General features: G+C 50.1%; 3 long non-coding RNA genes across 14 annotated transcripts; all 3 read right to left on the bottom strand.

Annotated features, from left to right (window-relative positions):
* Nucleotides 1–571: 571 nt before the first annotated feature.
* Nucleotides 572–7,885, bottom strand: LOC136786443 (uncharacterized). Of its 12 annotated transcripts, XR_010825119.1 has the most exons (12): nt 7,831–7,885; nt 6,629–7,737; nt 6,484–6,522; nt 6,266–6,413; nt 6,071–6,125; nt 5,619–5,719; nt 3,621–4,389; nt 1,791–3,443; nt 1,563–1,689; nt 1,429–1,479; nt 1,240–1,287; nt 579–1,139 (listed from the first exon to the last, which is right to left on the bottom strand). It is a non-coding gene; the product is annotated as an uncharacterized lncRNA (long non-coding RNA). The 12 variants fall into 12 exon arrangements; XR_010825122.1 differs by having other exon boundaries at nt 577–1,139; nt 3,621–4,157; nt 4,323–4,389; nt 6,266–7,737; XR_010825123.1 differs by having other exon boundaries at nt 577–1,139; nt 3,621–4,157; nt 4,286–4,389; nt 6,266–7,737.
* A 3,689-nt stretch (nt 7,886–11,574) lies between these two features.
* On the bottom strand, nt 11,575–14,743 carry LOC136786449 (uncharacterized). The gene is made up of 2 exons (XR_010825142.1): nt 11,941–14,743; nt 11,575–11,858 (listed from the first exon to the last, which is right to left on the bottom strand). It is a non-coding gene; the product is annotated as an uncharacterized lncRNA (long non-coding RNA).
* Nucleotides 14,744–16,139: 1,396 nt separating this feature from the next.
* LOC136786441 (uncharacterized) lies at nt 16,140–18,495 on the bottom strand. Its single transcript, XR_010825107.1, has 2 exons — nt 18,204–18,495; nt 16,140–17,958 (listed from the first exon to the last, which is right to left on the bottom strand). It is a non-coding gene; the product is annotated as an uncharacterized lncRNA (long non-coding RNA).
* Nucleotides 18,496–27,703: the final 9,208 nt, after the last annotated feature.

A 27,703-nucleotide genomic window follows, 5' to 3' on the forward strand; every position in this document is an offset into this window, starting at 1 on the left:
GCCATGAATGCACAGCAGCCCCAACAGGGGTAATCACAGACTTACCCTTCACAGATGAAAAAGGTGACCCTGCTCAGTCTCTTGGTAATGCTACCGTGCTTATGCGGTCGAGGAACCGTACCCCACCATTTCTTAGAAACGAGTTAGCCGGCAATACCTCCTAAGCACACCTCTATTACGTGAATTCCAAGCACTTAAAAACTAGAAGGCTGCAACGTCTAAACACTCTACAGCCACACAAACCACAGGCAAAAGCTCCAAAACTATAACAAACTGTCCCTAACCCTGAAAAAGACTACCCCTTCCACGCCTACTGCTGCTCTTTTCAGATGCATGCTTACACAGGGAGCTTCGATGATACTTATCTCCTAAACCCTGCTCCATCACTTTGCCACCAAGGTTATAACTTTCATAATATTTGGCTTAAATCAGCAAAAATCATAAGGGACCCAGAACCACAAAGCAAACACACAAAGTAAGATTGCCACAATATCCGTAAACATGCTATAACAATTACTCACCTCAAGAAGAGCTGCTTGCAATACAGGCACCTATTACTAGATTGGTTTACTCTAACAGATCCTACTAGTTGTTACCTCACAAAGATGGGCGTACCGGTCTCTACTTGGAAACGCATCAGTCCATAGACTCTTAACCACCTAAAAAAACCTGCAACTCACTGAAGGAGAAACAAAGCACTTACCCCAAAGAGCAGCCCAGGCAGAATGAGCTCTCTGATGGGATGCCTGTGACTCAATGACCACTAGGCCCTCCCTGGAACCCAAAGCCAATCACCTGGGAAAGGGGAGGGGCAAAACACAAGAAAGTAGAAAGAGGAGAAGCAGCAGCTGTGGTTTATTTTTTTTTGCTTCAGCTTTGAATATTGAAAGCTTTTCTCCTCTACAACTCCTGTCTCAGGAACCAAACAGCATTCCAGTGACCTGCTTTGCTCCTATTCCAAAGACTATCACAGCCCACCTTGCCTGTGGCACCTGATAAGCAGAAGAGAAAGCAACCACAGCAATAAAAGCCACTGCACCCTCAGGACAGTTACCCTCATCCCCTCCTTTACCTCAGCCGCTTACCTACCCCACGTGGCAGATGCTTCCACCCGTTCTCTGAAGCCACCTAGAGCACCTCTAAAAGAGAAACTGGAATTTTACTCTATTGGATGTAGTTAAAAGAACTGCAGCGACAGCCACACCCCAAAAATAACAGCTACCTCTGTTCATCACTCACCAGAGTCACTCCAGAGGTAGCTCGCGTCGTGACGTCCTGTACTGCACACTGCGTTTCAGCGTGAACAAAGGAAAACACAGACAGAAGACAAACATTCAGCTGACAGCATTAGCACCCGTCCCTCAACAACAGAAGTCACCCCATATTTAATGTTTTCGTTTCAAAACAGCAGTCCACTTGCCTCTGTACCTGCAAGTTAGATCCAAGCTCCAAAGGAACGGCCACCATCACCCATGCCACCTGGGAACACAGAAGGACAAAATGACCACTGTGCTTGCAAGCCACCACCTGCCACACTGCTCCTCTGTCCCAAACAGCCTCACCTCAGAGGGAAACACCTGAATGTCTTCCCTTCGCTTCAGATAAGGGATCACCAGGCTGATAGAACTCTCACCTTCCCTCACTGCTCCGTGACACGGGGATTTCCCTGTCCAAGACTGCACGAAGCCCCTGCAGAAACGAGAGAAAAGCACACCATGAGGCACCTCACAGCCACAGCGTACCTGCTGCAATACCTCTCTCTTCCCAACTCCTTTACTTCAGCTCCTCACCAGCTCTGAGATTCTTCGCTTCAGTTTCCCCATTGACTGGGTAATCCAGGTTCACAATCTATCCGGTACTTCACTGAAAATACACAGCTGCTGGCCTGTTACAAGTCAATTTTCTTTTTTCCTTGACTGTTTTCCTCTTTGAGGTGGTAATGTTTCTTACACCGTGATTTCCACCCAATTGCTCTAAGGATTCTGGTTGTCTGCATTTCACAAGGTTGTCTGGTAAGCTTTCTTATCACTGCAAGCATATCTCAATACCACCTTCCTTCCCTCTAAACAATGTAACTCTGTGCAAAAACATTTTTATTCCCACAACCTTGATCCCCTTACCCTAAAATCCTTATTCCCTTTAACCCTAACAACTCTAACCACAACCCTAACCCTTCATATCAACCCCCCGACGCTAATGACACTGACTAATGATCCAAACCCCAAACTGCCTCAACCCCAGGCAACCCACAAAGAAACTGACACAAAGCTGAAAACTCCAAAAAAGGCAAAACCCTGGATACAGACCCCAAATCACAAACAGGCGACCAAAATGCTACAGAAAAGCCCCAGATGCAGGCCCCAAGCACTACAGCTAGGCCCCAGAAGCTCAAGACACATCCCAAAGCCAAAATGCAAGCCCCAAACGCTACAGAAAAGCCCCCAAACACCAGACGCAGGCTGCAGAAGTCTACAAGCGGGCCACAACCCACCCCCAGACGCAGGCCCCAACCACACCCAGATGCAGACCCCAACTGTCCACAAGCAGCTCCCAACCCGCCCCCCATGAACTGGACCCCACCCCACCCCGATGCAGGCCCCAGGCCCCAGCCCCAGCCCCCACACCCCAGACTCAGGCCCCAAAGGTGTACAAGCAGGCCCCTACAGTATACAAGCAGCCCGCAACCACCCCCCCAGAGGCAGGCCCCAACCCCCTCCAGATGCAAGCCCGAAAGGTGTACAACCAGCTCCAACCCCCCCCCCACCAAGACGCAGGCCCCAAGCCCCCCCAGACACAGGCCCCAAAGGTGTACAAGCAACTCCCTCCCCACCCTCCCTCCCCAGAGGCAGGCCCCAAAGGTGTACAACCAGCACCCGACCCCCCCCAGATGCAAGCCCCAAAGGTGTACAAGCAGCTCCAAACCTCCCCCCCCCATCCCAGGCTTCCAGTGTACGAGCAGCTCCCAAACCCCCCAACACAGGCTCCTATACTGTACAACCAGCTCTGAACCCCCCCGCTCCCCGGAGACGCAGGCACCAAGCCCCCACAGATGCAGGCCCCAAGGGTGTGCAAGCAGCTCACAACCACTGTCCCCCCCCCAGAGGCAGGCCCCAGCCCCCCCCAAACGCAAGTCCCTGCAGTGTACAAGCAGCTCCCAACCCCCCCCAGATGCAAGGCCCAAAGGTGTACAAGCAGCTCCACACCTCCCCAAAACATTGGCCTCAACCCTCCCCCCAAGACACAGGCCCCAAATGCCTAAACATACGCCAAGAAAGTACTAATGCAGGTGCCAAATGCTACAGACAGGCCCAAAAGCACAGGCACACGCCCCAGATGCTCGAGGCCGAGACGTAACTTGGCTTTCTGAATTACTGGAAAGCGGCTTTCCTTCTCAGCGAGGTGTGCTCAGGCTAGACAGGATGGGGCTTCAGGCACCTCTTCACCTGTGGAAACACACTGCCATCAGGCACTGCCATGCCAGACAAGCTTTTTCTGTTAAAACACCCTTCTCAGAATGCCCTGCGGCATTCAAGTGACCTGCTTTGCTCCGATTCTAAAGACTAGTGTCACAGCCCACCTTGCCTGTGGCACCTGATCAACAGAAGAGAAAGCAACCATACCGTTTGGAAACCGTCACTGCACATGCCGCTCCTTGATGCTCTGTAACCTCTTCTCAAATCCTCAGCCACTTCTGTGTAGAGCCTGCCATGACACCTGCAAAGCAAGATGGATACCCTTCGCAGTCACCTTGCGCAACTTGGCCATTCTGCTCCAACCCCACTCACGACCAGCCTGCCCTTCTCGTGCTGCTCTTCAGAGTGCAGCTTGGCCCCTCTGGGTCTGTGCGAGGCACCTGCGAAAGAAAAAGAAAAGCATAGGCCGCGGCAGCATCCAAAGCCGCAGCACAGCTAGGACAGGTACTCTCACCTGCTCCCTTACTCTGCCCCCTCACCTGCCCTCGAGGCAGATGCTTCCATCTGCTCTCTTAAGCCAGCTACAACACCTCTGGAATATAAACAGGACTTTAACTGTATTTTGTGTAGTTAAGTAACTGCAGTGACAACCGCACCCCTAAAATAACTGCTACATCTGTTCATCGCTCACCTTGCCAAAACCAGCTCTGGTCGTGAAGTCCCAGGTCGTACGCTGTGTTTCAGCTTTAACAAATGAAAACAGTCAGAAGATAATCATTCAGATGCCAGCATTAGCACCCATCCCTCAACCACACAAGGGACCCCATGGCTAATTTTATCATTTCAAAACAGCAGCCCCCTTGCCTCAGCACCTGGAAAGTAGATCAAGCCAGTCACCGGGTTGCCTACCGAGTCCTTGACAGTTCCAAAAGGAGCTCTTTCCTGTGACCGGTTCCTCCTAAGGTTTACCCCTCTACTGGGGAGGGGAACGAAATACAAACAAAAAATCAAAACCCCGTATCTGCGAGCTTTCAAGATTCAATGACAGACCTCTCCTCTAGCACTATTCAAGCACTATGCAAACAGCTGCTCGCAAGCAGCTCAAGTCTCCCCCTCCACATTTGCCAAACACCACAGAGATGACTCTGTGCCAGCTGCCCTTCAGTACGTGCCCAGAGGCAGACCGGATGTCTTTGCCAAAACAGTCCGGACAATGTATTAGTACACCGCCACGTTAGCTACCATCACTAACTGCCAGGCAGGACAGCTCCAGGCCAAACACACACACAGGCACGCTACAAACGTTACGAACAAAACACAGAACACAAGGCGCAAAAAAAGGACTCCCAGAGGGAAGCCATACAGCAAGTCAGAACAGGTGCCCTGCAGCAGACCCAAGGAGAGATTCAAATGTCACGACATGCGACTGGAAGCAACTGCCAGAACTGGGATGATGGAGGCATAAAAAGCCTGCCTTTAAGACAAGAGACCAGAAGGATGGGGAGTGCAAACCCCAGAAGAAAAATGCTTCGGAAATGAACTCCCAAGACAGAGCTCCTGATGAAGCCCACATGACTTCCGCAACAGCGAGGATGGAAACAGATGCCATCTGAAACAGAATATGATGCACTAGACCTGAAACACATCTGCGCTTTAAGCTGCGACTGCAAGTCAAGAAGTGCTCAGATCAGCCCTACGATGATGAAACAAGCATTTAGGACCTTTGGTGTGGCTAACAAGTTGCCCATCTAATCTGTCCAGTGGAAAAAGGCAATGAGGATATCAAGATTTGAGGAGCGCGTAACATATGATGATCGCATCAAGAAACATTTGATACAAAAAAATTACACGCACAGAAGAAATGATCTCTTTAGGCTCCCGCTGCAAGATAAGAAATGCTTAGCTTCCAATTGAGCATCAGCATTATTCCAGTGAGGTCAAGTGTTCGACACCCTCAGGAAGGCTTCCCCAGGGCCTGCCAAGCACCAGGAGCAACAGCACAGCACAGACAACACAGAACACAGACACCAAGCTGGAACTGCCCTGCCTGGCACATGCTCAAGCCCTACCTGACAGAATCCCACGCCCCCATACACTGTCTGACCATGATCAATCCTAAAAGGCCCCATCCACAGCAATGACTTAAAAGCACAGACCCTCGCCCTATGTGTACATTCAAAACCCAAAAGCAAACATAGCACTTGCCCCGCAACTTAGCTTGGGAATGACGGGAGGCAGGTTCCATCCTCATCAAGGAACACGAAGGCTAGCCAGGACATTGCTTCCGGCACGAGGCTCCTCTTCACCTGCAGAAATAAAGTGCCATCAGGCACTGGCACACCAGCCAAACTTCTTCTAGTGAAACACCCACCTCAAAAACAAAACAGTAGTCCACTGACCTGCTCTGCTACTGAAGTCAGATAGACCAACTCCAGACAACTGCCCGCCTTCCCCTGCCAACCACCCCCAAACACACAGTATTTGCCCCTGGACTTAATTCTCAGGGGTCACAATCCATCCTCAAGGTGGACCACTGAGGCCAACTAGGATGTCCCCACTATCTTCTTCGTCCCCAGAAAAGAGGAGTCACCCAGAGGTGGGACCAATAGACTACCAAATCAAAACCAATGCCCTTTTCCCAACTTTTCTCCACTCACCTTCCCGATGCAGGCTTAGCGCTTCCATTTACTGTGCTGAGCCAAGGTCACATAGCTTAGACCAAGGAGAAAGAACAAACAAAAATGACAATCCACAAAACAGTCTATACCCACTCCTCTTCTTTCCTCCCCTACCCCAACAGCCAAGAAGCCCCAGACCCACGTTCCCCAACCCAGTACCACCGCTTCACTCACCTAACATCCCAAGGAGATGCATCACGCTCCCAGCTCCTCTTGTGCTCAGAGCATCTCCAGCATTTCAGGAACTGGAACCGCTGACGCCTGGCGCGCCTCAGGAACGTGGCAGAAGATGTACTCTGCTGTCGCAAGGTGCTTCCAAAGCCTGCATAACAGGCAAAGCAGACTAACACAATCCACTGACCAACTCAGGGCCCACACTGCCGTCCACTCACCCTCGTGCCTCATTCAAGTGTCCGTGCCCATGCCCTGGGCTACAAGAAACAAAAAGAGGAGGTCATATCCGTGACGGATACGCAAACAGTACAGCTCCTTGCAGAGGACAAACACAGAGACGAGAGCCAGAAAAAAAAAACACACCCTCAGGTCCACAAATACCAAAAGGCCATGAATGCACAGCAGCCCCAACAGTGGTAATCACAGACTTATCCTTTACAGATGAGAACGGTGACCCTGCTCAGTCTTTCCATAATACTGCACTTATGCGGTCAAGCCCCTTCTGATGCATACTGAAGCTCCTTGTGAAGCCTCTGGACAGTTATGCAAATGACTTGATATACCTAGAGATTAAAAGATAACTCAAAAAAAAAGGAACCGTACCCCACCATTTCCCAAAAACAAGTTAGCCAGCAACACCTCCTAAGCACACCTCTATTACATGAATTCCAAGCACTTAAAAACTAGAAGGCTGCAACGTCTAAAGACTCTACAGCCACACAAACCACAGGCAAAAGCTCCAAAAATAAAACAAACTATCCCTAACCCTGAAAAAGACTACCCCTTACACGCCTACTGCTGCTCTTTTCAGACACATGCTTACACATGGAACTCGATGATACTTATCTCCTAAACCCTGCTCCATCACTTTGCCACCAAGGTTATAACTTTGATAATATTTGCCTTAATTCTGCAGAAATCATAAGGGACCCAGAACCACAAAGCAAACACACAAAGTAGCACTGCCATCCTATCCGTAAACATGCTATAACAATTACTCACCTCAAGAAGAGCTGCATGCAATACAGGCACCTATTACTAGATTGGTTTACTCTAACAGATCCTACTAGCTGTTACCTCACAAAGATGGGCGTACCGGTCTCTACTTGGAAACGCATCAGTCCATAGACTCTTAACCACCTAAAGAAACCTGCAACTCACTGAAGGAGAAACAAAGCACTTACTCTAAAGTGCAGCCCAGGCAGAATGAGCTCTCTGATGGGATGCCTGTGACTCAATGACCACCAGACCCTCCCTGGAACCCAAAGCCAATCACCTGGGAAAGGGGAGGGGCAAAGCACAAGTAGAAAGAGGAGAAGCAGCAGCTGTGGTTTATTTTTTTTTGCTTCAGCTTTGAATATTGAAAGCTTTTCTCCTCTACAACTCCTGTCTCAGGAACCAAACAGCATTCCAGTGACCTGCTTTGCTCCTATTCCAAAGACTATCACAGCCCACCACCTTGCCTGTGGCACCTGATAAGCAGAAGAGAAGGCAACCACAGCAATAAAAGCCACTGCACCCTCAGGACAGTTACTCTCATCCCCTCCTTTACCTCAGCCGCTTACCTACCCCACGTGGCAGATGCTTCCACCCGTTCTCTGAAGCCACCTAGAGCACCTCCAAAAGAGAAACTGGAATTTTACTCTATTGGATGTAGTAAAGTAAGTGCAGCAACAACCGCACCCCAAAAATAACAGCTACCTCTGTTCATCACTCACCAGAGTCACTCCAGAGGTAGCTCGCGTCGTGACGTCCTGTACTGCACACTGCGTTTCAGCCTGAACAAAGGAAAACACAGTCAGAAGACAAACATTCAGCTGACAGCATTAGCACCCATCCCTCAACAACAGAAGTCACCCCATATTTAATGTTTTCGTTTCAAAACAGCAGTCCTCTTGCCTCTGTACCTGCAAGTTAGATCCAAGCTCCAAAGGAACGGCCACCATCACCCATGCCACCTGGGAACACAGAAGGACAAAATGACCACTGTGCTTGCAAGCCACCACCTGCCACACTGCTCCTCTGTCCCAAACAGCCTCACCTCAGACCCTCAGAAGGAAACACCTGAATGTCTTCCCTTCGCTTCAGATAAGGGATCACCAGGCTGATAAAACTCCCACCTTCCCTCACTGCTCCGTGACACGGGGATTTCCCTGTCCAAGACTGCATGAAGCCCCTGCAGAGACGAGAGAAAAGCACACCCTGAGGCACCTCACAGCCACAGCGTACCTGCTGCAATACCTCTCTCTTCCCAGCTCCTTTACTTCAGCTGCTCACCAGCTCGAGCTGAGATTCTTCGCTCACAGCGCCGCGGCAAACTCTGCCCGGGCCACACAACACACACTGCACAAGCTACGTTGTTTAAGACACACGAGCTGGAACGTTCCTGCCCAACAATCAGTGGTATCGCACAGGAAGGATGCCGCACGCTCCTAGAAACCAAACCTACCAGTCCTGAACAGCTCCCCTGCCAGACAATTCCCCACCTCCTCCTGCCAACCACGCTCAGCGCACACACTATTTGGCTCTCAAAAGAAAAAAAAAAAGTAATACCACACACACACAAAAAAAACAACTGAGCTCCACAAATGCCAAAAAGCCATGCACACACAGCAGCCCCAGCAGGGCTAATCACAGACTTACCCTTTACAGATGAAAAAGGTAACTCTGAAACAACCCTGCTCAGTCTCTTGGTAATACTGCGCCTACGTGGTCAAGCCTCTTGTAGTGTGTAATCAAGCTCTTTTTAGTCCTCTGGAGAGTTACACAAGTGGCTTCATACGTCTAGAGATTCAAATATAACCCAAAAACACAAGTGGATCCCACCATCCCAAAAACAAGTGAGCCAGCAACCTCTGCTAAATATCCCTCTAGTAAGTGATTTCCAAGCACTTAAAATCTAGAAATCCATAGACACCAACCTGCCCAAAGAACCCTGCAACTGACTGAAAAACAAAGCACTTACCACAAAGAGCAGCCCAGGCACAATGAACTCCCTAATGGCATACCTGGGGCTCATATACCATTTGGCCCCGCCCAGCACCCAAACCCAATCACCTGGGAAAGGGGAGGGGCAAAGCACAAGAAAGTAGAAAGAGAGCAGGAGCAACAGCTGTGGTGGTTTGTTTCTTGTTTCTGTTTACTGTGTTGTTTTTTTTTTTTTTTAAATCTGGTTTAGCTCAATAGCATGCAGACTGCAGACAAGAGAACTGGGGTGTTTCTAGAAGCAACAATACCCATGCTTTTGCTGCAGCTTTGAATATTGAAAGGACAATACGACCAAGCAACTGAAATTTTTTCAGCTGGAATTAGCTCAAACCTTTCTTTACAAAGAAAGAAAAATCTGGGAGCATAACAGATCACACGCCAAAACAAAACAAAAAAAAACAACAATTCCATGTAATAACATCACTTGCAAGAAAAATCACGTACTTGAGTAGGCTATCTGAAAACCAAAAGGCTATGCTGATGGGTCAAAACACACTACAGGACAATGGAGCCTGGCCCTCTGCTGTACCAACTTAAAACTCATCCCTACACTCACCAAGGTGCAACCCCAGCCCAAACACAGACACACCATTTCAGCCTCAACACAGTTTTGGGAACTGCTGGAAAGCAGGCTTCATCCTCAGCGAGGCGTGCTCAGGCTCCACGGCATGGGGCTTCAGGCACCGCTTCACCTACTGAAGAAGACCACCATCAGGAGCTGCCACGCCAGACCACCTTTTTCCTCCGCAACACCTTTCTCAGGAACCAAACAGCATTCCAGTGACCTGCTTTGCTCCTATTCTAAAGACTATCACAGCCCACCTTGCCTGTGGCACCTGATAAGCAGAACAGAAAGCAACCACAGCAATAAAAGCCACTGCACCCTCAGGACAGTTACTCTCATCCCCTCCTTTACCTCAGCTGCTTACCTACCCCACGTGGCAGATACTTCCACCCATTCTCTGAAGCCACCTAGAGCACCTCTAAAAGAGAAACTGGAATTTTACTCTATTGGATGTAGTTAAAAAAACTGCAGCGACAACCGCACCCCAAAACTAACACCTACCTCTGTTCATCACTCACCAGAGTCACTCCAGAGGTAGCTCGGGTCGTGACGTCCTGTACTGCACACTGTATTTCAGCCTGAACAAAGGAAAACACAGTCAGAAGACAAACATTCAGCTGACAGCATTAGCACCCATCCCTCAACAACAGAAGTCACCCCATATTTAATGGTTCCGTATCAAAACAGCAGTCCACTTGCCTCTGTACCTGCAAGTTAGATCCAAGCTCCAAAGGAACGGCCACCATCACCCATGCCACCTGGGAACACAGAAGGACAAAACGACCACTGTGCTTGCAAGCAACCACCTGCCACGCTGCTCCTCTGTCCCAGCCAGCCTCACCTCAGACCCTCAGAGGGAAACACCTGAACATCTTCCCCTGTGGTGGTTTTACAGGGGTAGGCGACCGAGCTCCACCAAAACCGCTCTCTCCCTCTCCCTCCTCAAAGAAGGACAGGGAGAAAATACAAGGAAAAAGGGCTCAAGGGTTGAGATAAGGATGAGGAGATTACACAGTAAATATCGTGATAAGCAAAACACACTCAGCATAGAAAGACAGAAAGATTTATTGCTTATTACTACGCAATGTAGAGAAGCGAGAAACAAACGAAAGCAACCAAAAGCACCTTCCCCCCCAGCCACCCTCTTCCACCTTCTCCCCCCCAGCGGTGCAGGTGATCGGTGTTTATGGTCAGTCTATAGCGCTTCTTTGCCGCCACTCCTCCTCGGACGCCCTCATCCCCTGTGCTGTGGGGTTCCTCCCACAGGATGCAGTCCTTGGTCAACTGATCTGGCATGGCCTTCCCACAGGCAGCAGCTCTTCCAGAACTGTTCCAGATGTAGGTCCATACCACGGGGTCCATCCCTCAGGAGCAAACTGCTCCAACCTGGGTCCCCCATGGGCAGCAGCTCCTGCCAGCTCACCTGCTCCTGCGTGGTCTCCTCTCCACGGTCTACAGGTCCGGCCTGGAATCTGCTCCGGCAAGGGTCTTCCACAGGCCGCAGCCTCCATCAGTGCAGGTCCACCTGCTACACCGTGGTCTCTTCCACCAGCTGCAGCATGGAACCCTGCTCCACCGTGGTACTCCGTGGGCTGTAGGGGGACAGCCTGCTTCACCATGGTCCTCGCCACAGGCCGCGGGGGACTTCTGCTCCGGCACCTGGAGTACCTCTCCCCCTCCTTCTTCACTGACCTTGGCGCCTGCAAGGCTGTTCCTCACTCCTCTTGCTCTCCCAGCTGCTGCATGGCACAGCGTCTTTGTTTTTTTTTTTTTTTTCCTGTCTTAAATATGCTCTCACAGACGCGCAAACAACATCACTTATTGGCTCCGCTCAGCAGCGGGGCCATTACCTAACATGGGGCAGCTTCTAGATTCTTCGCACAGAAGCCACCCCTAGAGCCCCCTGCTACCAAAACCTTGCCACATAAACCCACTACGTCCCTTCACTTTGGTTAAGGGACGACCAGGCTGACAACACGCTCACCTTCCCTCACTGCTCCGTGACACGGGGATTTCCCTGTCCAAGACTGCACCAAGCACCTGCAGAGACGAGAGAAAAGCACCCCCTGAGGCACCTCACAGCGTACCTGCTGCAATACCTCTCTCTTCCCAGTTGCTTTACTTCAGCTGCTCGTTAGCTCGATCTAAGATAAATGTGCCCGGGCGGCGCCGCGCCAAAACGTGCCCGGGCGGCGCCGATCACAGACCTACCCTTTACAGATGAAAAAGGTAACTCTGATACGACCCTGCTCAGTCTCTTGGTAATACTGCGCCTACGTGGTCAAGCCTCTTGTAGTGTGTAATCAAGCTCTTTTTAGTCCTCTGGAGAGTTACACAAGTGGCTTCATACGTCTAGAGATTCAAATATAACCCAAAAACACAAGTGGATCCCACCATCCCAAAAACAAGTGAGCCAGCAACCTCTGCTAAATATCCCTCTAGTAAGTGATTTCCAAGCACTTAAAATCTAGAAATCCATAGACACCAACCTGCCCAAAGAACCCTGCAACTGACTGAAGGAAAGCAAAGCACTTACCCCAAAGAGCAGCCCAGGCACAATGAACTCTCTAATGGCATACCTGGGGCTCATATACCATTTGGCCGTGCCCAGCACCCAAACCCAATCACCTGGGAAAGGGGAGGTGGCAAGCACAAGAAAGTAGAAAGAGCACAAGCAGCACAGCAGCTGTGGGGTTTTTTGATGTTTTTTTTTTGGTTTTGTGTTTTGTTTGTTTGTTTTTTGTTTTTCTTTTGTTTTTTCTTTAATCTGGTTTAGCTCAACAGCATGCAGACTGCAGACAAGAGAACTGGGGTGATTCTAGAAGCAACAATACCCATGCTTTTGCTGCAGCTTTGAATATTGAAAGGACAATATGACCAAGCAAGTAACTGAAATTTTTCCAGCTAGAATTAGCTCAAACCTTTATTTATATAGAAAGAAAAATCTGAGAGCATAACAGATCACACGCCAAAACAAAAAAAAAAAAATCAATTCCATGTAATAACATCACTTGCAGGAAAAATCACGTACTTGAGTAGGCTATCTGAAAACCAAAAGGCTATGCTGATGGGTCAAAACACACTACAGGACAACGGAGCCTGGCCCTCTGCTGTACCAACTTAAAACTCATCCCTACACTCACCAAGGTGCAACCCCAGCCCAAACACAGACACACTATTTCAGCCTCAACACAGTTTTGGGAACTGCTGGAAAGCAGGCTTCATCCTCAGCGAGGCGTGCTCAGGCTCCACGGCATGGGGCTTCAGGCACCGCTTCACCTACTGAAGACGACCACCATCATCAGGAGCTGCCACGCCAGACCACCTTTTTCCTCTGCAACACCTTTCTCAGGAACCAAACAGCATTCCAGTGACCTGCTTTGCTCCTATTCTAAAGACTATCACAGCCCACCTTGCCTGTGGCACCTGATAAGCAGAACAGAAAGCAACCACAGCAGCAAAAGCCACTGCACCCTCAGGACAGTTACTCTCATCCCCTCCTTTACCTCAGCCGCTTACCTACCCCACGTGGCAGATGCTTCCACCCGTTCTCTGAAGCCACCTAGAGCACCTCCAAAAGAGAAACTGGAATTTTACTCTAATTGATGTAGTAAACTAACTGCAGTGATGGGCACAAAAATGTGCCCAGATGGCAGCAATCACAGACTTACCCTTTACAGATGAAAAAGGGGTCCCTGCTCAGTCTCTTGGTAATGCTACCGTGCTTATGCGGTCGAGGAACCGTACCCCACCATTTCTTAAAAACGAGTTAGCCGGCAACACCTCCTAAGCACACCTCTATTACGTGAATTCCAAGCACTGAAAATCTAGAAGGCTGCAACGTCTAAAGACTCTACAGCCACAGAAACCACAGGCAAAAGCTCCAAGACTATAACGAACTGTCCCTAACCCTGAAAAAGACTACCCCTTACACGCCTACTGCTGCTCTTTTCAGACACATGCTTACACAGGGAGCCTCGATGATACTTATCTCCTAAACCCTGCTCCATCACTTTACCACCGAGGTTGTAACTTTGATAATATTTGACATACAGGCAAAGACTCACAAGTAAGCCCCGCAATTCGGCAAAAATCATAACGGACCCAGAACCACAAAGTAAACACACAAAGTAACACTGCCATCCTATCCGTAAACATGCTATAACAATTACTCACCTGAAGAAGAGCTGCATGCAATACAGGCACCTATTACTAGATTGGTTTACTCTAACAGATCCTACTAGTTGTTACCTCACAAAGATGGGCGTACCGGTCTCTACTTGGAAACGCATCAGTCCATAGACTCTTAACCACCTAAAGAAACCTGCAACTCACTGAAGGAGAAACAAAGCACTTACCCCAAAGAGCAGCCCAGGCAGAATGAGCTCTCTGATGGGATGCCTGTGACTCAATGACCACCAGGCCCTCCCTGGAACCCAAAGCCAATCACCTGGGAAAGGGGAGGGGCAAAACACAAGAAAGTAGAAAGAGGAGAAGCAGCAGCTGTGGTTTATTTTTTTTTGCTTCAGCTTTGAATATTGAAAGCTTTTCTCCTCTACAACTCCTGTCTCAGGAACCAAACAGCATTCCAGTGACCTGCTTTGCTCCTATTCCAAAGACTATCACAGCCCACCACCTTGCCTGTGGCACCTGATAAGCAGAACAGAAAGCAACCACAGCAATAAAAGCCACTGCACCCTCAGGACAGTTACTCTCATCCCCTCCTTTACCTCAGCCGCTTACCTACCCCACATGGCAGATGCTTCCACCCGTTCTCTGAAGCTACCTAGAGCACCTCCAAAAGAGAAACTGGAATTTTACTCTATTTGATATAGTTAAAAAAACTGCAGCGACAACCGCACCCCAAAAATAACACCTACCTCTGTTCATCACTCACCAGAGTCACTCCAGAGGTAGCTCGCGTGGTGACGGCCTGTACTGCACACTGCGTTTCAGCCTGAACAAAGGAAAACACAGTCAGAAGACAAACATTCAGCTGACAGCATTAGCACCCGTCCCTCAACAACAGAAGTCACCCCATATTTAATGTTTTCGTTTCAAAACAGCAGTCCACTTGCCTCTGTACCTGCAAGTTAGATCCAAGCTCCAAAGGAACGGCCACCATCACCCATGCCACCTGGGAACACAGAAGGACAAAATGACCACTGTGCTTGCAAGCAACCACCTGCCACACTGCTCCTCTGTCCCAAACAGCCTCACCTCAGACCCTCAGAGGGAAACACCTGAATGTCTTCCCTTCGCTTCAGATAAGGGATCACCAGGTTGATAAAACTCCCACCTTCCCTCACTGCTCCGTGACACGGGGATTTCCCTGTCCAAGACTGCATGAAGCCCCTGCAGAGACGAGAGAAAAGCACACCCTGAGGCACCTCACAGCCACAGCGTACCTGCTGCAATACCTGTCTCTTCCCAGCTCCTTTACTTCAGCTGCTCACCAGCTCGAGCTGAGATTCTTCGCTCACAGCGCCGCGGCAAACTCTGCCCGGGCCACACAACACACACTGCACAAGCTACGTTGTTTAAGACACACGAGCTGGAACGTTCCTGCCCAACAATCAGTGGCATCGCACAGGAAGGATGCCGCACGCTCCTAGAAACCAAACCTACCAGTCCTGAACAGCTCCCCTGCCAGACAATTCCCCACCTCCTCCTGCCAACAACGCTCAGCACACGCACTATTTGGCTCTCAAAAGAAAAAAAAAAAATACCATACACACACAAAAAAAAACAACTGAGCTCCACAAATGCCAAAAAGCCATGCACACACAGCAGCCCCAGCAGGGCTAATCACAGACTTACCCTTTACAGATGAAAAAGGTAACTCTGATACGACCCTGCTCAGTCTCTTGGTAGTACTGCACCTACGTGGTCAAGCCTCTTGCAGTGTGTAATCAAGCTCTTTTTAGTCCTCTGGAGAGTTACACAAGTGGCTTCATACGTCTAGAGATTCAAATATAACCCAAAAACACAAGTGGATCCCACCATCCCAATATCAAGTGAGCCAGCAACCTCTGCTAAATATCCCTCTAGTAAGTGATTTCCAAGCACTTAAAATCTAGAAATCCATAGACACCAACCTGCCCAAAGAACCCTGCAATTGACTGAAAAGCAAAGCACTTACCCCAAAGAGCAGCCCAGGCACAATGAACTCCCTAATGGCATACCTGGGGCTCATATACCATTTGGCCCCGCCCAGCACCCAAACCCAATCACCTGGGAAAGGGGAGGTGGCAAGCACAAGAAAGTAGAAAGAGAGCAGGAGCAACAGCTGTGGTGGTTTGTTTCTTGTTTCTGTTTACTGTGTTTTTTTTTTTTTTTTTAAATCTGGTTTAGGTCAACAGCATGCAGACTGCAGACAAGAGAACTGGGGTGATTCTAGAAGCAACAATACCCATGCTTTTGCTGCAGCTTTGAATATTGAAAGGACAATATGACCAAGCAACTGAATTTTTTTCAGCTGGAATTAGCTCAAACCTTTCTTTACAAAGAAAGAAAAATCTGGGAGCATAACAGATCACACGCCAAAACAACAAAAAAAAAATCAATTCCATGTAATAACATCACTTGCAGGAAAAATCACGTACTTGAGTAGGCTATCTGAAAACCAAAAGGCTATGCTGATGGGTCAAAACACACTACAGGACAACGGAGCCTGGCCCTCTGCTGCACCAACTTAAAACTCATCCCTACACTCACTAGGGTGCAACCCCAACCCAAACACAGACACACCATTTCAGCCTCAACACAGTTTTGGGAACTGCTGGAAAGCAGGCTTCATCCTCAGCGAGGCGTGCTCAGGCTCCACGGCATGGGGCTTCAGGCACCGCTTCACCTACTGAAGACGACCACCATCATCAGGAGCTGCCACGCCAGACCACCTTTTTCCTCTGCAACACCTTTCTCAGGAACCAAACAGCATTCCAGTGACCTCCTTTGCTCCTATTCTAAAGACTATCACAGCCCACCTTGCCTGTGGCACCTGATAAGCAGAACAGAAAGCAACCACAGCAATAAAAGCCACTGCACCCTCAGGACAGTTACTCTCATCCCCTCCTTTACCTCAGCCGCTTACCTACCCCACGTGGCAGATGCTTCCACCCATTCTCTGAAGCCACCTAGAGCACCTCTAAAAGAGAAACTGGAATTTTACTCTAGTGGATGTAGTTAAAAAAACTGCAGCGACAACCAGCCTGCGACAACTGCAGCGACAAACAGCCTCACCTCAGACCCTCAGAGGGAAACACCTGAACATCTTCCCCTGTGGTGGTTTTACAGGGGTAGGCGACCGAGCTCCACCAAAACCGCTCTCTCCCTCTCCCTCCTCAAAGAAGGACAGGGAGAAAATACAAGGAAAAAGGGCTCAAGGGTTGAGATAAGGATGAGGAGATTACACAGTAAATATCGTGATAAGCAAAACACACTCAGCATAGAAAGACAGAAAGATTTATTGCTTATTACTACGCAATGTAGAGAAGCGAGAAACAAACGAAAGCAACCAAAAGCACCTTCCCCCCCAGCCACCCTCTTCCACCTTCTCCCCCCCAGCGGTGCAGGTGATCGGTGTTTATGGTCAGTCTATAGCGCTTCTTTGCCGCCACTCCTCCTCGGACGCCCTCATCCCCTGTGCTGTGGGGTTCCTCCCACAGGATGCAGTCCTTGGTCAACTGATCTGGCATGGCCTTCCCACAGGCAGCAGCTCTTCCAGAACTGTTCCAGATGTAGGTCCATACCACGGGGTCCATCCCTCAGGAGCAAACTGCTCCAACCTGGGTCCCCCACGGGCAGCAGCTCCTGCCAGCTCACCTGCTCCTGCGTGGTCTCCTCTCCACGGTCTACAGGTCCGGCCTGGAATCTGCTCCGGCAAGGGTCTTCCACAGGCCGCAGCCTCCATCAGTGCAGGTCCACCTGCTACACCGTGGTCTCTTCCACCAGCTGCAGCATGGAACCCTGCTCCACCGTGGTACTCCGTGGGCTGTAGGGGGACAGCCTGCTTCACCATGGTCCTCGCCACAGGCCGCGGGGGACTTCTGCTCCGGCACCTGGAGTACCTCTCCCCCTCCTTCTTCACTGACCTTGGCGCCTGCAAGGCTGTTCCTCACTCCTCTTGCTCTCCCAGCTGCTGCATGGCACAGCGTCTTTGTTTTTTTTTTTTTTTTCCTGTCTTAAATATGCTCTCACAGACGCGCAAACAACATCACTTATTGGCTCCGCTCAGCAGCGGGGCCATTACCTAACATGGGGCAGCTTCTAGATTCTTCGCACAGAAGCCACCCCTAGAGCCCCCTGCTACCAAAACCTTGCCACATAAACCCACTACGTCCCTTCACTTTGGTTAAGAGACGACCAGGCTGACAACACGCTCACCTTCCCTCTCTGCTCCGTGACACGGGGATTTCCCTGTCCAAGACTGCACCAAGCACCTGCAGGGACGAGAGAAAAGCACCCCGTGAGGCACCTCACAGCCACAGCGTACCTGCTGCAATACCTCTCTCTTCCCAGTTGCTTTACTTCAGCTGCTCGATAGCTCGATCTAAGATAAATGTGCCCGGGCGGCGCCGCGCCAAAATGTGCCCGGGCGGCGCCGCGCCAAAATGTGCCCGGGCGGCGCCGCGCCAAAATGTGCCCGGGCGGCGCCGCGCCAAAATGTGCCCGGGCGGCGCCGCGCCAAAATGTGCCCGGGCGGCGCCGCGCCAAAATGTGCCCGGGCGGCGCCGCGCCAAAATGTGCCCGGGCGGCGCCGCGCCAAAATGTGCCCGGGCGGCGCCGCGCCAAAATGTGCCCGGGCGGCGCCGCGCCAAAATGTGCCCGGGCGGCGCCGCGCCAAAATGTGCCCGGGCGGCGCCGCGCCAAAATGTGCCCGGGCGGCGCCGCGCCAAAATGTGCCCGGGCGGCGCCGCGCCAAAATGTGCCCGGGCGGCGCCGCGCCAAAATGTGCCCGGGCGGCGCCGCGCCAAAATGTGCCCGGGCGGCGCCGCGCCAAAATGTGCCCGGGCGGCGCCGCGCCAAAATGTGCCCGGGCGGCGCCGCGCCAAAATGTGCCCGGGCGGCGCCGCGCCAAAATGTGCCCGGGCGGCGCCGCGCCAAAATGTGCCCGGGCGGCGCCGCGCCAAAATGTGCCCGGGCGGCGCCGCGCCAAAATGTGCCCGGGCGGCGCCGCGCCAAAATGTGCCCGGGCGGCGCCGCGCCAAAATGTGCCCGGGCGGCGCCGCGCCAAAATGTGCCCGGGCGGCGCCGCGCCAAAATGTGCCCGGGCGGCGCCGCGCCAAAATGTGCCCGGGCGGCGCCGCGCCAAAATGTGCCCGGGCGGCGCCGCGCCAAAATGTGCCCGGGCGGCGCCGCGCCAAAATGTGCCCGGGCGGCGCCGCGCCAAAATGTGCCCGGGCGGCGCCGCGCCAAAATGTGCCCGGGCGGCGCCGCGCCAAAATGTGCCCGGGCGGCGCCGCGCCAAAATGTGCCCGGGCGGCGCCGCGCCAAAATGTGCCCGGGCGGCGCCGCGCCAAAATGTGCCCGGGCGGCGCCGCGCCAAAATGTGCCCGGGCGGCGCCGCGCCAAAATGTGCCCGGGCGGCGCCGCGCCAAAATGTGCCCGGGCGGCGCCGCGCCAAAATGTGCCCGGGCGGCGCCGCGCCAAAATGTGCCCGGGCGGCGCCGCGCCAAAATGTGCCCGGGCGGCGCCGCGCCAAAATGTGCCCGGGCGGCGCCGCGCCAAAATGTGCCCGGGCGGCGCCGCGCCAAAATGTGCCCGGGCGGCGCCGCGCCAAAATGTGCCCGGGCGGCGCCGCGCCAAAATGTGCCCGGGCGGCGCCGCGCCAAAATGTGCCCGGGCGGCGCCGCGCCAAAATGTGCCCGGGCGGCGCCGCGCCAAAATGTGCCCGGGCGGCGCCGCGCCAAAATGTGCCCGGGCGGCGCCGCGCCAAAATGTGCCCGGGCGGCGCCGCGCCAAAATGTGCCCGGGCGGCGCCGCGCCAAAATGTGCCCGGGCGGCGCCGATCACAGACCTACCCTTTACAGATGAAAAAGGTAACTCTGAAACAACCCTGCTCAGTCTCTTGGTAATACTGCGCCTACGTGGTCAAGCCTCTTGTAGTGTGTAATCAAGCTCTTTTTAGTCCTCTGGAGAGTTACACAAGTGGCTTGATACATCCAGAGATTCAAATATAACCCAAAAACACAAGTGGATCCCACCATCCCAATATCAAGTGAGCCAGCAACCTCTGCTAAATATCCCTCTAGTAAGTGATTTCCAAGCACTTAAAATCTAGAAATCCATAGACACCAACCTGCCCAAAGAACCCTGCAACTGACTGAAGGAAAAACAAAGCACTTACCCCAAAGAGCAGCCCAGGCACAATGAACTCTCTAATGGCATACCTGGGCATCATATACCATTTGGCCCCGCCCAGCACCCAAACCCAATCACCTGGGAAAGGGGAGGGGCAAAGCACAAGAAAGTAGAAAGAGCACAAGCAGCACAGCAGCTGTGGTTTTGTTTTTTTTTTTTTTTTTTTTAATCTGGTTTAGCTCAACAGCATGCAGACTGCAGACAAGAGAACTGGGGTGTTTCTAGAAGCAACAATCCCCATGCTTTTGCTGCAGCTTTGAATAATGAAAGGACAGTATGACCAAGCAAGTAACTGAATTTTTTTCAGCTGCAATTAACTCAAACCTCTCTTTACAAAGAAAGAAAAATCTGGGAGCATAACAGATCACAAGCCAAAAAAAAAAAAACACCAATTCCATGTAATAACATCACTCGCAGGAAAAATCACGTACTTGAGTAGGCTATCTGAAAACCAAAAGTCTATGCTGATGGGTCAAAACACACTACAGGACAATGGAGCCTGGCCCTCTGCTGCACCAGCTTGAATCCTATCCCTACACTCACCAAGGTGCAACCCCAACCCAAACACAGACACACCATTTCAGCCTCAACACAGTTTTGGAAACTGCTGGAAAGCAGGCTTCATCCTCAGCGAGGCGTGCTCAGGCTCCACGGGATGGGGCATCAGGCACCTCTGCACCTACCGAAGACGACCACCATCAGGAGCTGCCACGCCAGACCACCTTTTTCCTCTGCAACACCTTTCTCAGGAACCAAACGGCATTCCAGGGACCTGCTTTGCTCCTATTCTAAAGACTATCACAGCCCACCTTGCCTGTGGCACCTGATAAGCACAAGAGAAAGCAACCACAGCAGCAAAAGCCACTGCACCCTCAGGACAGTTACTCTCATCCCCTCCTTTACCTCAGCCGCTTACCTACCCCACATGGCAGATGCTTCCACCCGTTCTCTGAAGCCACCTAGAGCACCTCCAAAAGAGAAACTGGAATTTTACTCTAATTGATGTAGTAAACTAACTGCAGTGATGGGCACGAAAATGTGCCCAGACGGCAGCAATCACAGACTTACCCTTTACAGATGAAAAAGGTGACCCTGCTCAGTCTCTTGGTAGTACTACCGTGCTTATGCGGTTGAGGAACCGTACGCCACCATTTCTTAAAAACGAGTTAGCCGGCAACCCCTCCTAAGCATGCCTCTATTACGTGAATTCCAAGCACTTAAAATCTAGAAGGCTGCAAGATCTAAAAACTCTACAGCCACCCAAACCGCAAGCAAAAGCTCCAAAAATATAACAAACTGTCCCTAACCCTGAAAAAGACTACCCCTTACACGCCTACTGCTGCTCTTTTCAGATACATGCTTACACAGGGAGCTTCGATGATACTTATCTCCTAAACCCTGCTCCATCACTTTGCCACCAAGGTTGTAACTTTGATAATATTTGACATACAGGCAAAGACTCACAAGTAAGCCCCGCAATTCGGCAAAAATCATAAGGGACCCAGAACCACAAAGTAAACACACAAAGTAACACTGCCATCCTATCCGTAAACATGCTATAACAATTACTCACCTGAAGAAGAGCTGCATGCAATACAGGCACCTATTACTAGATTGGTTTACTCTAACAGATCCTACTAGTAGTTACCTCACAAAGATGGGCGTACCGGTCTCTACTTGGAAACGCATCAGTCCATAGACTCTTAACCACCTAAAGAAACCTGCAACTGACTGAAGGAGAAACAAAGCACTTACCCCAAAGTGCAGCCCAGGCAGAATGAGCTCTCTGATGGGATGCCTGTGACTCAATGACCACCAGACCCTCCCTGGAACCCAAAGCCAATCACCTGGGAAAGGGGAGGGGCAAAACACAAGAAAGTAGAAAGAGGAGAAGCAGCAGCTGTGGTTTATTTTTTTTTGCTTCAGCTTTGAATATTGAAAGCTTTTCTCCTCTACAACTCCTGTCTCAGGAACCAAACAGCATTCAAGTGACCTGCTTTGCTCCTATTCCAAAGACTATCACAGCCCACCTTGCCTGTGGCACCTGATAAGCAGAAGAGAAAGCAACCACAGCAATAAAAGCCACTGCACCCTCAGGGCAGTTACTCTCATCCGCTCCTTTACCTCAGCCGCTTACCTACCCCACATGGCAGATGCTTCCACCCGTTCTCTGATGCTACCTAGAGCACCTCCAAAAGAGAAACTGGAATTTTACTCTATTGGATGTAGTAAAGTAAGTGCAGTCATAGCCGCACCCCAAAAATAACACCTACCTCTGTTCATCACTCACCAGAGTCACTCCAGAGATAGCTCGGGTCGTGACGTCCTGTACTGCCCACTGCGTTTCAGCCTGAACAAAGGAAAACACAGTCAGAAGACAAACATTCAGCTGACAGCATTAGCACCCATCGCTCAACAACAGAAGTGACCCCATATTTAATGTTTTTGTTTCAAAACAGCAGTCCACTTGCCTCTGTACCTGCAAGTTAGATCCAAGCTCGAACGGAACGGCCACCATCACCCATGCCACCTGGGAACACAGAAGGACAAAACGACCGCTGTGCTTGCAAGCCTCCACCTGCCACACTGCTCCTCTGTCCCAAACAGCCTCACCTCAGACCCTCAGAGGGAAATACCCAAACGTCTTCCCTTTGCTTCAGATAAGGGATCACCAGGCTGATAAAACTCTCACCTTCCCTCACTGCTCTGTGACACGGGGATTTCCCTGTCCAAGACTGCACGAAGCCCCTGCAGAGACAAGAGAAAAGCACACCCTGAGGCACCTCACAGCCACGGCGTACCTGCTGCAATACCTCTCTCTTCCCAGCTCCTTTACTTCAGCTGCTCACCAGCTCGAACTGAGATTCTTCGCTCACAGCGCCGCGGCAAACTCTGCCCGGGCCACACAACACACACTGCACAAGCTACACTGTTTAAGACACACGAGCTGGAACGTTCCTGCCCAACAATCAGTGGCATCGCACAGGAAGGATGCCGCACGCTCCTAGAAACCAAACCTACCAGTCCTGAACAGCTCCCCTGCCAGACAATTCCCCACCTCCTCCTGCCAACCACGCTCAGCGCACACACTATTTGGCTCTCAAAAGAAAAAAAAAAAAGTAAGAACATACACACACAAAAAAAAACAACTGAGCTCCACAAATGCCAAAAAGCCATGCACACACAGCAGCCCCAGCAGGGGTATTCACAGACTTACCCTTTACAGAAGAAAAAGGTAACTCTGAAACAACCCTGCTCAGTCTCTTGGTAATACTGCGCCTACATGGTCAAGCCTCTTGTAGTGTGTAATCAAGCTCTTTTTAGTCCTCTGGAGAGTTACACAAGTGGCTTCATACGTCTAGAGATTCAAATATAACCCAAAAACACAAGTGGATCCCACCATCCCAAAAACAAGTGAGCCAGCAACCTCTGCTAAATATCCCTCTAGTAAGTGATTTCCAAGCACTTAAAATCTAGAAATCCATAGACACCAACCTGCCCAAAGAACCCTGCAACTGACTGAAGGAAAAACAAAGCAGTTACCCCAAAGAGCAGCCCAGGCACAATGAGCTCTCTAATAGCATACCTGGGGCTCATATACCATTTGGCCCCGCCCAGCACCCAAACCCAATCATTTGGGAAAGGGAGGGGTAAAGCACAAGAAAGTAGAAAGAGAGCAGGAGCAGCAGCTGTGGTGGTTTTTTTTTGTTGTTGTTTGTTTGTGTTTTTTAAATCTGGTTTAGCTCAACAGCATGCAGACTGCAGACAAGAGAACTGGGGTGTTTCTAGAAGCAACAATCCCCATGCTTTTGCTGCAGCTTTGAATATTGAAAGGACAATATGACCAAGCAAGCAACTGAAATTTTTTCAGCTGGAATTAGCTCAAGCCTTTCTTTACATAGAAAGAAAAGTCTAGGAGCATAACAGATTACACGCCAAAAAGAAAAAAAGAAAAAAAAAATCAATTCCATGTAATAACATCACTCGCAGGAAAAAATCACATACTTGAGTAGGCTATCTGAAAACCAAAAGGCTATGCTGATGGGTCAAAACACACTACAGGACAACGGAGCCTGGCCCTCTGCTGCACCAACTTAAAACTCATCCCTACACTCACCAAGGTGCAACCCCAGCCCAAACACAGACACACCATTTCAGCCTCAACACAGTTTTGGAAACTGCTGGAAAGCAGGCTTCAACCTCAGCGAGGCGTGCTCAGGCTCCACGGGATGGGGCTTCAGGCACCGCTTCACCTACCGAAGAAGACCACCATCAGGAACTGCCATGCCAGACCACCTTTTTCCTCTACAACACCTTTCTCAGGAACCAAACAGCATTCCAGGGACCTGCCTTGCTCCTGTTCTGAAGACTATCACAGCCCCCCCTTGCCTGTGGCACCTGATAAGCACAAGAGAAAGCAACCACAGCAATAAAAGCCACTGCACCCTCAGGACAGTTACTCTCATCCCCTCCTTTACCTCAGCCGCTCACCTACCCCACATGGCAGATGCTTCCACCCGTTCTCTGAAGCCACCTAGAGCACCTCCAAAAGAGAAACTGGAATTTTACTCTAATTGATGTAGTAAACTAACTGCAGTGTTGGGCACGAAAATGTGCCCAGACGGCAGCAATCACAGACTTACCCTTTACAGATGAAAGAGGTGACCCTGCTCAGTCTCTTGGTAATACTACCGTGCTTATGCAGTCGAGGAACCGTACCCCACCATTTCTTAAAAACGAGTTAGCCGGCAACCCCTCCTAAGCATGCCTCTATTACGTGAATTCCAAGCACTTAAAATCTAGAAGGCTGTAAAGTCTGAAGACTCTACAGCCACCCAAACCACAGGCAAAAGCTCCAAAAATATAACAAACTGTCCCTAACCCTGAAAAAGACTACCCCTTACACGCCTACTGCTGCTCTTTTCAGATACGTGCTTATACAGGGAGCTTCGATGATACTTATCTCCTAAACCCTGCTCCATCACTTTGCCACCAAGGTTGTAACTTTGATAATATTTGACATACAGGCAAAGACTCACAAGTAAGCCCCACCATTCTGCAGAAATCATAAGGGACCCAGAACCACAAAGTAAACACGAAGTAACACTGCCATCCTATCCGTAAACATGCTATAACAATTACTCACCTGAAGAAGAGCTGCATGCAATACAGGCACCCACTGTTAGACTGGTTTATTCTAACAGATCCTACTAGTTGTTACCTCATAAAGATGGGCTTACCGCTCTCAACTTGGAAATGCATCAGTCCGTAGACTCTGACCCACCTAAAGACCCCTGCAACTGACTGAAGGAAAACCAAAGCACTTACTCTAAAGTGCAGCCCAGGCAGAATGAGCTCTCTGATGGGATGCCTGCAACTCATATACCATTGCACCCCACCGAGCACCCCACCCCAATCACATGGGAAATGGGAGGGGCCATGCATGACAAGAGGTAAAGAGAGCAGGAGGAACAGCAGCCCTGTTTTTGCTGTGGCTTAGGTCAACAGCGTGCAGAGTACAGCACAGGCAACCAGGCTGTTTCTCTTGAAAGACCTGCCTTAGCTTTGGTGAAGGAAACTGATCAGGCTGACAACCCTCTCACCTTTTTGCACCACTCCACAACATGGGGAATTCACCTCTCCAAGGCTGCACGACGGAAGGGCAGAAACAAGACAAAAAGCACACCCTGAGGCACCTCATAACCACAGCCTACCTACTGCAATACCTATACCTGTCTTCCCAGCTTCTTTACCTCTGCTGCTCTCCATCTCCAAATCACATTCTTTTAACTGCCACACAGAGTAGCAGTCCTCCAGGTGCCACAGAGCGGCACCCTATTTTTTTTTAATTTTTAATATATTTTTTTTATTTCTTATTTTCAAAACAGCAGTCTGCTTCCCTTTGATGATGGACAGTAGGTCAAGCCAGTCACCGAGTTGCCAACGCAGAGCTTCGCAGTTCCAGAAGGCGCTCTTTCCTTTGACCGATTCCTTATAAGTGTTATCTACCACTGGTAAAAGCAATAAACAGACTGCAAACAGGCACTGCCACATTTGACAAACTTCATGTTTTTTATTTTATCATTTCAAAAGAGCAGTCCATTTGTCTCTACCTCTGAGAAGTAGATCAAACCAGTCACCGAGTTGCTGAACAAAAACTTGACAGTTTTTTGCTGAACAGCAACTTGACAGTTGCTGCTTCCTTTGACCCATTCCTCCTAAGGTTTACCTACTGCTGGGAAAAAAAGAAAAAAGCCTCTGTGCCAGCTGCCCTTGAGTATTTGCCCAGAGCTTGAGTATTCGCCCAGAGACAGACCAGATGTCTTTCCCAAAAGAGTCAGGACAATGTATTATTGCACTGATGAACCACCACATTAGCTACCATCACTAATTGCCAGGCAGGACAGCTCCAGGCCAAACACGTACATAAAAAGGCACGCTACAAACATCATGACCAAAACATAGGAAAAGAATTACTTATACTATAAGAATGACTCACCTGAAGAAGACCTGCATGCAATAAAGGCATCTACTACTGTATAGTTTACTTTAAATGATCCTACTAGATGTTACTTTAAATAGATGTACTTATCTCTTTCAACTTGGAAACGCATCAACCCCTAGACTCTGACCCACCTAAAAAAAAAAAAAAAACTGCATCTGGATTTTTTTTTGTTTTGGATTTTACCCATTTCCTTGATTTCCCATTCCCTTTTATTTATTTATATTAGTTACTGTCCCTTATTTCAATTTCCATGCAAACCTTTTTATTGCAGGTTTTTACTATCTTTTCCTAATCTTCTTCCCAAATGTCCCAATTCTCTGGGATTAAACTCTTCTTTCCACATACAAACTTTACTGTTTCAGATTGTTAATGAGCCCCGTTCCAATCATAAATCCACAGGACTTCGGAAAAACACCTGAAGCACTCAGACTTCCATCTTCTAGACAAACAATAACACCTTTTCCACAAAAATTACTTTTCAACAAGACCGAATTTCAAGCCGAATGCTAATTTTTTTCATGCACTTTGTTAGTAAGCCTACACAAAACAAGGAATCACTCCTGTGTATCCGTCAATATGGGGGTTTAAAAAGGTATTGAGGCCTAAATAAATTCGCTCTCCCCCTTCTTACCAAATTCCCAGGGCTCAGGCCCAAACCACCAAAGAAGTGACTCTCCGTTCTACCGCTTTGATAATCAGTCAGGCCCCCTCCCCCAATACTTGGGAAACTGACCAAACACCACCACGAATATACCAAAACTTCTAAACTGTTACTTAGATAATGCTCCCACCTTCCTCCTTGTCACACTCAAAACATTTAAGAACAAAATAGGATTACAAGGTGCACCACCGGGGTGGATTGTTAGGATATACAGGTGGTAGGTTATCCAATGACTCCCGTTCATCATCTTTTCCTTTTTCCGGTTTTTCTTCTTCTTCAAACTTCTCTTCTGCTTTTAGTGTAAATACTGAGGCTGGAAAAGGACGTGAAATCCTTGTTATAAGCGAGACCACGCAA

Source organism: Anser cygnoides, chromosome 15 (assembly GCF_040182565.1).
Source record: "Anser cygnoides isolate HZ-2024a breed goose chromosome 15, Taihu_goose_T2T_genome, whole genome shotgun sequence".
Taxonomy (NCBI): Eukaryota; Metazoa; Chordata; class Aves; order Anseriformes; family Anatidae; genus Anser; species Anser cygnoides.